Source organism: Mus pahari, chromosome 3 (genome assembly GCF_900095145.1).
Source record: "Mus pahari chromosome 3, PAHARI_EIJ_v1.1, whole genome shotgun sequence".
Classification (NCBI taxonomy): Eukaryota; Metazoa; Chordata; class Mammalia; order Rodentia; family Muridae; genus Mus; species Mus pahari.
The window spans coordinates 96,089,891-96,101,048 of record NC_034592.1 but is presented as its reverse complement, the minus strand read 5'-3'; the positions used below and the strand labels follow the sequence as shown (position 1 = coordinate 96,101,048).

The 11,158-nt window shown below is 42.3% G+C and overlaps 1 protein-coding gene and 1 non-coding gene across 2 annotated transcripts in view; both read right to left on the bottom strand.

Annotated features, from left to right (window-relative positions):
* Aven (apoptosis and caspase activation inhibitor) overlaps positions 1-11,158 on the bottom strand; it is a 133,914-nt gene that overhangs the window by 118,936 nt on the left and 3,820 nt on the right. The window lies entirely within an intron of this gene.
* Positions 10,045-10,174, bottom strand: LOC115063767. The gene has a single exon (XR_003843638.1). It is a non-coding gene; the product is annotated as a small nucleolar RNA SNORA11 (small nucleolar RNA).

Sequence of the window (11,158 nt, the reverse complement as noted above, 5' to 3'; positions counted from 1 at the left end):
AACAAGATCTGACTCCCTCTTCTGGAGTGTCTGAAGACAGCTACAGTGAACTTACATATAATAAATAAATAAATCTTTAAAAAAAAAGGGGGGGGGAGATGAAAGATCTGGTAGCTGGTTCAAAATAGTGTGTGGAGAGGAATGGTGGCCAGAAATAAAGTACTCAATGACTACTGCTGAGATGGGCAGGGAGGAGCAGCAACTCGTTATTAAGTTAGCCTATGTGGTGGTGTAAAATTGGGACTTTCCATAATAAATCAGATGATATTTAAAGGAAAAATGCTTGTAAAACATAAATACTCAGTTCAAAAACAAAGTCCAAAAGGTTATAATATCCTTATCAAGAAAAGAAAACTAGTGAAATATATTCAAGCCAACCATTTATATACAAGTGTTAAGCATGAATTTTTGAAAAATCCAATTAGCTGGGTATGATGGCACATACTCATAATTCCAACATCGTCATGAATTGGAGGTAGTCTAGACTACAAAGTAAGGCCAACAGACGGGTGATGGCTTCGTGGAGATGAAGAGTCAGCTTCCTTTAAGGCTGTGGCTCCTGGTAGGCTCACCATGCTCCGCTGGATAGCCTCACTATCAGGAGTTTATGGGCAGCACAAATTAGAATCAATAGATTACCGGAGTTGAGGGGGAGAACAGGGAGGTAGAGGAGGATCTGGAAGGGGTCAGGGATGAATATGATCAAAACACACTATGTGAAATTCTCAAAAAAAAAAAAAATCAACTAAAGTATTTTTAAAGCACTTTACTAACACAGAAATAGGACATTTGTACTGTAGAAAATGATGATGAAAATTAAGATAAAATTTAAAACCCACATTTGGGCTACTTGTATAGTACACACAAGGACCTACATTCAAAGTCCCCAGTACCACCTAGAAAAGAAAAACCCCTTTTCATCACCGAGAGAGTACCATAAAACACATATTCCCAGTTCATTCCTCTATTATATTAATACATTTTATTTTTGGTAGCCAATTTTATTAAGTCAGCATGTCCTACCTCTCCATCTCAATACATTTCATTTTATATACCCCACACACACACACACACACACACACACACACACACTGTTGAAAGGGCTGGTCCTGTTCTGTTTCTGAGAAAATCTTATGAAGCTCGGGTTCTGAGATTCAGATGCTTCAGCCTCCTGAGTGCTGAGGTCACAGGCTTGTGCCACCACGCCCAAACCACCCCCTCCAAAACAAATCCCTTTAAAGCTTATTTCTTACAGCAAGTTCCCAGTGGGTTCTACCTGCCCCTTATACTACATCATTAGAAGCCACCAGCACAAGCTTTCTTTGTAGTAATTTGTAATCAATTTATTGGCAAGGCCTGGCCAGGGAGCATGCAGAAGAGTCCATCTTCTGTCTGGCTTTTTCCTTGTTTTTCCTTAAATTACTTATAGATTTAATTCCCAATGATGCTTAATGCTTAGTCAAATAGGTCTTGACTAAAATAACACTGTATGTGGTCGCCTGAACACAGTTACATCATATCAGTTGACAGACAGACAAAAGGAAACCCAAGCACAACTAACCATGTGACTGACAGAGGGCTGAGTGGCAGGTCTGCCCACTCACAGTACAGATACGACCCCATTTCTATTTAGACATTTCTGCAATGTTACTTTGATCATCAACCATTCACCCAACAAATTTCATATTAGTCGGGGCTGGTGAGATGGCTCAGTGGGTAAGAGCACTAACTGTTCTTCCGAAGGTCCTGAGTTCAAATCCCAGCAACCACATGGTGGCTCACAACCACCTGTAATGAGATCTGATGCCCTCTTCTGGTGTGTCTGAAGTCAGCTACAGTACTTATATATAATAATAAATAAACCTTTCCAAAAAAAATCTTAAAAAAAAAATTTCATATTAGTCAATAATTCTCACCTAAATGACACTGCATAGTTTCCTAAAGGATGGACTAAATAGGCCTTCCAAGATCTCTTTCAGCCCTCAAATATCATAAGCCTCACTATAAAAACAAGAAAATGGCTATTTATATCAAAATCTAGAGATTGCAAAATGTGGCCTGAAGCCTAGAGGTTGCCATCTCTAGAAACTTCTGAAGGCCCAAAGATGCTGGCTGAGTTAAGTTATTCAGTGAGTGAGATCTGCTACATGAGTGACTAATACCAGAGATGGATGAGGACTTAGGGGCTAGAACGAGCACTCAAAGTGTGAGCAGGGTTAGTGTGGGAAAACCTAATATTCTTTTATTGTCCCACGGAGTAAGTTCATAGAAGCTTCTCCAGTTAGCTTGAAATCTCTAAGCAGCTAAAGCACATGGCAAAATGTATACCTGAGCAAGATAATGATTCTGATATAAAACACAACTGTGACCTGAGAGCCTGCTCCTGCAGTAAAACCAACAGTGAAATGAAAGGCAGGAGACCTGGGGTGAACTGAGGACCCTGCAATTGCCACTATTCGATAGTCCCTGAGCGTTCATAACAGACTAGCCGCCTGCAGACAAACGACTCCCTGATCTCAAATTAGAGGTGCACCAAACTAGTATCTCATTGCTCCTACTCAAATGCAAGGGCCACAGGGCCCCCATAAGAGGACAGTAGAAAGGAGGACTAATACATAGGAGACATTTGCTTCCTTATACAAACATGGACATAGCAAGCAGACACAGTACTACATGAACACGGTATTTTTATGTTGACATCGTGTCAAAGCTAAACTGGTCATTTTCACAGTAATACTTTGCACCTGGACGCTGGTCATTGGTTGCAGTGTTCATAAAGTAACAGAGACCCAATTAGGATACTTATAAATCAAAGTACAGCTGAGCTATTATCCTGCCCAGTGGCATCACAAAAAACAACAAAGTTCCATTGGAACACACAGGGGGGCTTAGCTAAAATGAGGACTGTTTTACATGCAGCTTTTCTAGTAGGCAAAAGTCTGACTTCACCTGCTCTACAGAATGGAGATGAAGCAAATCCTTCAATGGGCAATTGCTCAGGATGGGCAAGCTAAAACTCCCCATTAGCTGGTGTGGTTGTACACACCTTTAATCCCAGCAACTCAGGAACAACGACTACAACAAAAGACTAATCAATTTTCCACTAATAGTGAATGGTGTGACAATACTTATATTCTCAAAGCAGTAGAGCCAGCAATTCTTTTACACTAATACACAAACACCACCAGGAGACCAGGATTTAGTCAGGGTCTCTGCCAGTTTTGAACAACAATCACTTGCTCCCTAATGTCTGGTAACATACCTCTTTTCTATCTGAGACCAATCCAAAATTATCTTTAGGGTTCACATTTCCAGTGACAATCTCAAGGCAATACAGACTCCTAAAATGCAACCACCCCAATTTTTCCAGCCATCCCCCTGTTTAACAGCCACTTCTATCTTTTAAAATAATTGTTTCAGCTGCACCCCACTCCTGAAGTAATTTGTTTGGAGAGTCTGGAGAGATGGCTCAGCAGTTAAGAGCACTTGCTGCTCTTCCCGAGGATCTGGGCTTGGTTCCTAGGACCCAGGTTTGGCTCCCGGTACCCACAGGCAGCTCACAACCACCTGAAGCTCCAGTTCCAAGGAATTCAAGGTCCTCTGTGGCCTCTGTGAGCACATATATGTATAGTACACCGGTGGTACATATTTTGGCATACACACATACTCATAATAAATAGATAGATAGATAGATCTTTAAAAAGAAAATCCATTTAAAGCCAATCAATAGTGATTTGTGTTATTTAGTGGAAAAATGTGTTTCTAGTTGTATTAAAGGTGTGTGATGGGGCTGAGCCACACAACTAGAAACAGGTTTTTCCAGTAAATAACACAATCTTGGGGTTCACAGTGTGATAAAATATCCTGCAGCGGTGGTGTGGTGTGGTAGCACAAGCTTACACTCACCAGGCCAGGGCAAGAGGACTGCTTGAGTTCAAGGGTTCAAGGCCAATCTAGACAGCAGAGTAAAAGCCACATCTCTATTGTACCACTAATAGCAGTAGTAGTATAAGGTCTATTTCTTTATCAACTTGGCATTCTAAACCACTGCTTTTCTAATGTCTTTTCCTATTCAACTTTCCTCTCGTTAACTAAACCCACCTCCTTCCCAAATCCACCACTCAATCTACCTGTTAAAAATTCATTTTTTAAAAGCCTGAAAGGAGTGTTCAAGTCTCTCCAGAGAGACGGAGCAAAGCAAAGCAGCCTGCCAGATGCCACTCACCCACCCTGATCCAATAAAGCTGAGCAGTCCCCCTGAAGGAAGTGTCAGCTCATCAGCTACTCTGAAAGATCTATCACTTAAGATTCTTCACATAACAACCCTGTTGCCGTGTAGCCGTCAGTTCTAGTAGGATGCCAATTACCACTGTAAGTGGCTCCCGGAAGCCTAAATTTCTACAATTTTTAAGAACTCGGTTCCCTGGCAACACTTGCAAAATAAGAATCACAATGCCTTCTTGCAGTTCCTGTCTGTGTTGATGCACTTCAGCCAAAACAGCTTCAACTGAGTATTGTTAAGACAGGGCCTCAGTAGGTAACCCAGGCTGACCCCAAACTCCAGCTCTTCCTGCCCCAGGCTTCCCAAGTGCAATTCCCATGCAATGTTTAGATTCTTGAAAATTTTTTGACAGTATTAGAATTGAACCTAAGACTTCCCTCATGCTAGCTAAGTATGCTAACACTAAGCTGTACCTACTACCTTATTGCTAGTTCTTATTTTGGGACAGGCAGGGTCTCACTAAGATACCTAGGCAAGCCTTGAACTTGTGATTCTCTGGCCTATGCCCTGTGAATAGTTAAGATTACCAACCTGCATCACTAGGCTTGATTGAATTCTTAATATTTTTCAGTGCATCTTATTGAAGCTTTACTACCAGATAATGTCTGGACTAGAGGTTGTTGAGACAGAATCTTGCTATGCAGCCTAGGCTGTTCCCAAACAGCTATTCTCCTGAAAGCCAAGAGTATAAATATATGCCACCACACTATGCTTCCTTCACTGAGCACAATATTAACATGAAAAAAATTTTTTCTACATGTGGTCATTCATGCTTATAATCCTAACACTCAGGAAGCTAAGGAAAATCAGATCAAGGTCAGGTTGGGCAACACAGTAAGTTGAAGGTTAATCTGAAGCTATAGAGTGAGACCATCTAAAAAGGGAGCAGGGGAATATAAAATCTCTTAGTATCTAAAGCCCTTGTGAAAGCTCTCATAACTACCAGTAGCAAAATGAAAGACTACCTGGCTGGAGCGGAGACTGAACAGTGCCAGAAGGCTGAACTCAGAGCCTGATGCATACTTGGCAGGCATTCTACATCTAAGCTACATCCCAAATCATACATGTTTCCAAACTTATTTTCATTTGTTGATCTTACTTAATTTCAGTGAAGTCCTGAGAGCAGACAGGATCTTACACATAATCAGTTATATGAGCACAGATGAAGTCTATTTGAATTAGATCACATCCCTACTCCCAAACTTATCAACTACACAAGTGAACAGATCTCCGACTCAAAAACTTATTCATTGAAACTCATCCTAGCAATCACTGAAACAGGCAAAAAAATAAAAAATTAAAAAATATCAAGCCGGGCGTGGTGGTGCACGCCTTTAATCCCAGCACTCGGGAGGCAGAGGCAGGCGGATTTCTGAGTTCGAGGCCAGCCTGGACTACAGAGTGAGTTCCAGGACAGCCAGGGCTATACAGAGAAACCCTGTCTCAAAAAAAAAAAAAAAAAAAAAGCAAAAAATACAGCATAGCAAAGTAAAACAGAAGTCAACTGTCTACAAATTATGGAATAAAGGTGGAAGGAAGGGAAAAAAGGAAGGAGGGAGGGAGGGAGTCCTCATGCCTGGTCCCACCACATCATTTGGACCCTTGATCAAATTATAATCCTATTCCTCTTGTGACAAAAGTCTTTAAGGGTAACTAACTGCTGCACCAATTGTCACAAACTCAAATGCAGCACGAGCCTAACAGTTTTCCTCCTGTTACTAAGGACTAACCTATGGCCTGGCACATGCTGGGTAAGCCCTGCCACATAACCCTTTTGTCTTCTTAGGCAAGGCCCAAGTTCAATCTAGCCAGCAAAGGCTGTTTGGTTTGCCATTTCACACAAAATGTAACAGATCTGCCAGAATTTTTGTCTTCCCAGGGCCTAACTCACGTAGTGCCAGTCTTATATACACACTGGCAAAATGAGGGAGAACAAGCCACTGTACCAAGGATGTATGAAGCTCCTGTGTAAGGGACCTGGCTTCCCAGCACACGAAGCTCCTCTTGGATTTCCCTTCCTTTTCATTCTCCTTTGGTGGCTGGTGTATAAAATGCCAGTCCGTCCTGCTTTGAGGGCTGGCTGCATTTGTTTCAGGTTAAGATCATTTCTTCATCAAGAGCATTTACAGGTGACATTAATGAAGAGAGAAAAGAGAGCAAGTGCTCACAAAACTCTCAGAAGTGGTTCCCAAAGCCCACAGAAATCAAACAACAACTGCTGCACAAGTCAGAAAGAGAGTTCAAGTATTTTGTAAAGAGAAGGAAGGGCCTCATGAAGTGGAAACTTCTGGTTTCTTTGGAAAGTCAGTTATGTCAAATGATGGTTTGCTGGGGGCACACAGGTGACAGGATGTTTTTCTGAAACAGACACAGGGGACAGGACTCATATATAAGCATGATCCCACAGAAAGTGGGAGCTCAAGCGCTGGTCTACTTTGCTCCACCTCACTATTCTTTGCTAACAACACGCATGGTTTAGTTCATCTTACATTGTGTTGCTGAGCTTCACTTGTGGTAATATCGTAGAAAGAAACTAGCCAAAGAACTTCTCCTGAGGTTACTGCAGCTCCCAAAGCAGCCAGCGGGCTTCTGAATTAAACTGCCCTTGCTGGTTTGTGTATGATTACTGCCAAGTGGGTTGGACTGCAGCTGCTGGTTTGTGTATGGTGTCTGCCGAGAGGACTGGATGGCAGCTGTGGATTCATATTAGGTGTTTGCTACTGGAACTGACAATGAAGATTAGACTCGCCCCCAAAGAACTATTTCTAAACATGTCTACTTCCCCCATGTCCTAATAACTTTTCTCTTCTACTACCTCTGGTAGGTGGTGGGCTAGAAAGGAGGTTAAATGTTTATTAAAGTAGGTTGGAAAAAAATGTATGCCCACATGCTCATTGTGTGACGGTACCTCCAAGAGTTCAAGCCTACTCTTGCCACAAGGCGCAAGGCATTCAGAAGGTGCTTGCCTGACACACCCCTCAGTTGAACTGATGTCCCTTGCTCCTGAACCTTAACTGTATGGCATCGTAGCTACACACTGAGAAACTTCCTTCCCTTCCTGTCCCTACTGGAGCCAGAATAAAAAAAAGAAGAAGAAAAGGCATTTTTCTGTGAATTTCAAGAGACCATTTCTCCTACAACAGGACAGAGTCCTGAGATCTGTGCCTCCCTTCTGCAGCTCATTTCAAGTGTGACCTTTAGGAAGCTCTTCCAACATTAAAAAGGGAAATCTTTTAATTAAAATAAAGGGCAGTAAAGATGCCCGGAGGAAAGGAGAAAGCTTTCCCTTTGCAATAGAGAAAGGAGGATTTTCTCAAAGCTCCTGATCCAGCAGGACAAATGCAAATCCCAGGATCAAGGCAGGGGTATAAGGCAAGCTGAATGCCTGGAAGCTGAGCCACAGCAGTGAGTCTTGTGGGGTTGGCAGTGCAAGCCAGCACTGGGTAGCCTTATTTTCTGCATAAGTCTAAGATTGTTGACCTCTGCTTCTCAGATATCCAAAGCAACACTCAATTCCACAGCCCCTAATCCCCACTGAAAATAACTAAATATTCTTTGGGCGAAAAGTGCAAGTTAAATTCTGTTGTTGCTTACTTCTAACTATGAGACCTGTGAATAAACTGTATTCTAAACTCTCAAGAGGAATGCCCTAGTTGGCTACCTATTGCTGTCATAAAGACCATGACCATAAGTAACATAAGAGGAAGAAAGGGCAAATGTGGCTTACACATCCTGCTCACATCACTGAAGGAAGCCAAGGCAAGCACTCAAGCATAGCAGAAACCAAAGAGACCACAGAGGAACACTGCTTAATGACTCCATGGCCACTCCTTGCACAGCCTGCCTTCTTCTATAACCCAGGACCACCTACCTAGGAGCGGCACCACACACAGTGGGCTGGACCCTCTCGCATCAATCACTAACTAGAATGTACCACAGACTCGCCTACACGCCAATCTGATGGAAGGCATTTCTCCACTGAGGCTCTCTCTTTCCAGGTGACTCCAGCTTGTATCAAGTTGAAGGGAAGAAAAATAACAGCACAGGACTAAAGCTGGAAAGCTAAGACAAGTTAAGTTCTACCAACACTCATGCTCTAGTTTTGGCAGAACAAAAACTCATGATTCTCAGCCTTCTGAGTGCTGGGGTCACAGGCATGTGTAGGACTGGAGGGATGTCACAGCAGTTGGGAAGCACGTAATGCCTTTGCAAAGGACCTAAGTTTGGCTCCTGGAACACAAGTGAAGCCAATCACATCTGCCTGTAACTCTAGTCCCAAGGGATCTGATCCCCTCTCTGGCCTCCATGGGCACCAGCATACACTTGGCATATACTCACAGACATATACATAAACAGAAATAATAACAAAATAAATGTGTTTTTAAGGATATGATAGTTGGGTGAAATGGAAGTGGAACCAAAAAAGTCACTACCTATGTAAATTCTATTTCTGCTATCCAGATAGTAAGAACGAACACTAAATAAAAATCAATATATCAGAAGATGATAAAGACCCAAAAGAAATTAATAACTCCCAAAATCTGATACTTCACATGGTATATTCTAAGGATATATGTTCTACTTTGATTTTAAGCCCCAATATACATTAATAAGTAAAACTGTACTAACATTCAGAAACGTGGTACCACTCTAGGCCTGGAGTTTACCCGACAAATCAGTTTCAGGAAACATTTGCATCTGGCAATGTCACGTTAAGGATAAAATACCCACCTCCACATTAGGCACACCCAGCTGTTACCTAGCCTTGGCCCAGGCATGCATGCTGTTGACCAGGAAGGCAAAATGTCTCACATTTCCCAAAAGTAAAATACTCTACCATCAAAAGAGTTTCCTCTGCTGGGATGGATAAAGCAAATCCAATCTATATGCTCGACAGAATTATTTCAATCCTAAAAAAAGACAGAGGCACAGCATCTGCAGGAAAATGGGCTCGGCTGGGGGGGGTGATAAGAGCGAATACAGCCAAAGTCAGGAAAAAAATGTTCTCTCATCTGTGGTTTCTAGATTTTATAGAGATATATAAAATCATGTGTGTGTGTGTGTGTGTGTAAACCAACTGTATGAAAGAAGGGAAACTGAGGAACAAAGGAAGTCACCAGAGTGGGGGGTTGGGAGCTCAGCATTTATGTACTCGTAGAAAAGGGTTTTCAAGTAACATAGGACTGTGAACAAATAATATGCACAATGACAATGTTTCTGTAAAACAAAGGGAGGAGAAACAACAGAGAGGCCAGTGGTGTAGATGCATCCTTTCTCAGATCTCTCCAGTAGCCTGGGACAGGCAGCACGGGACTGGGGAAGCATTACACTGATAGTGAAGATCCACAGCCAATAAGGAGCTTCCCCTGCCGCTGTCTGCCAGTGGCCTAGTGCCCAGGGCTCATTTGCCAAGTAATGTGCTACTTGCCCCACCTGCTGTTCAGAGCTAAAACTGTGCTTTATTGCTAGTTTCTCAAGGCTGAGAGTGAGGCCAGCTCTAGAGAGGGGAGGGGATGTAGATCTGGCCTGGCTGTCTTCCCAGTGCTGAGGCCAGGGTCCTTCCAGCACAGCAGGCTCAGGCCCTCGCCCTGAGCTACACCTACTCTGGGATGATGTTTATGTTCATTGTTTTGGAGTTAGAAAAGCAGCTTTGGAGGTGGAGTTAACACAACTTGGATTTGACAGAGAAATCAACTGCTTTTTGATGAAGCTAAAAGACACAATTTTATGTTTCTTGGTTTGGTTTGGTTTGGTTGTTTTTAATGTGTAGGACATGTGTTTGGGGGGATGGCAACAAACTTTGTAGCCCTCCTCACATCATGACCAGGTTTGTATTGGGTGTGTTATAAACAGAGGAGCCATTCCTCAGGCCCCCTGCTCTGAGCACACCCCAGTTTACAGGTTTGCTTTGACTCTAGGACTCTAGCATTTGTTTCTTGGGGACAGTGGTGACCTGCTAGATGTGGTGGCACTTGCCTATAATCCCTGCAGGAGGATCAAGGCCATCTCAAGCTACAGTATCATGTTCCAGGACAGCCCGGGCTATGGAATAAAAGACTTTGCCTCATACAAATCAATGAGAGAGAAAAGGAGAATCCTGTAATCAGAACTTTTGTTGATGGGAAATGCTGTTGTGTCACACTTCTAAGTAATCCACACTCCAGAGTGTAGAGAATACAGACCACACAGAAACACAAGGTCAAATGAGCGGACATAAACTGTAACAGCACAACTCTAGATGCCCAAGGAATTCAAAACACACATGCATACATGAAATTCACACAGCACATTTAAGTGTTCGCTAACTGAACAGTTAATTTTCCAGTCATAAATGGTAAGGATCCATTCATACATACGGAAGAACATATAGATCTCTATATACAGTGACTGTCTGTCTCACTGAATATACATCAATTAACAATGTCTCTTGATGTTAGTAACTTGATTTGATAAATACAAAAAATAAAAGAACCATAGAACTGAAGGTCTAAAATAATATGAACTTCATACAAGTCAGTCATCCTACTTACACTTTAAGTTAGCATTCAGAAACCCTGGCACTGGTGAGATAGGAGAATCAGAAGTTCAAGGCCAGTCTGCTCTATGTGTTCTATGTGAGACCCTGTCTCAAAAACAAACAAAAAATAATAAATAAAACAAAAATTATTACACAGAAGTGAAAAGCAACTATTAAACAATTCTCAAGTATAAAATATATTACCCCAGATAAAGTTATGAGGGAATATGGAACAAGCCGGCCGTGGTGGCACACGCCTTTAATCCCAGCACTTGGGAGGCAGAGGTGGGCAGATTTCTGAGTTCAAGGCCAGCTTGGTCTATAAAGGACAGCCAAGGCTACACAGAGAAACCCTGTCT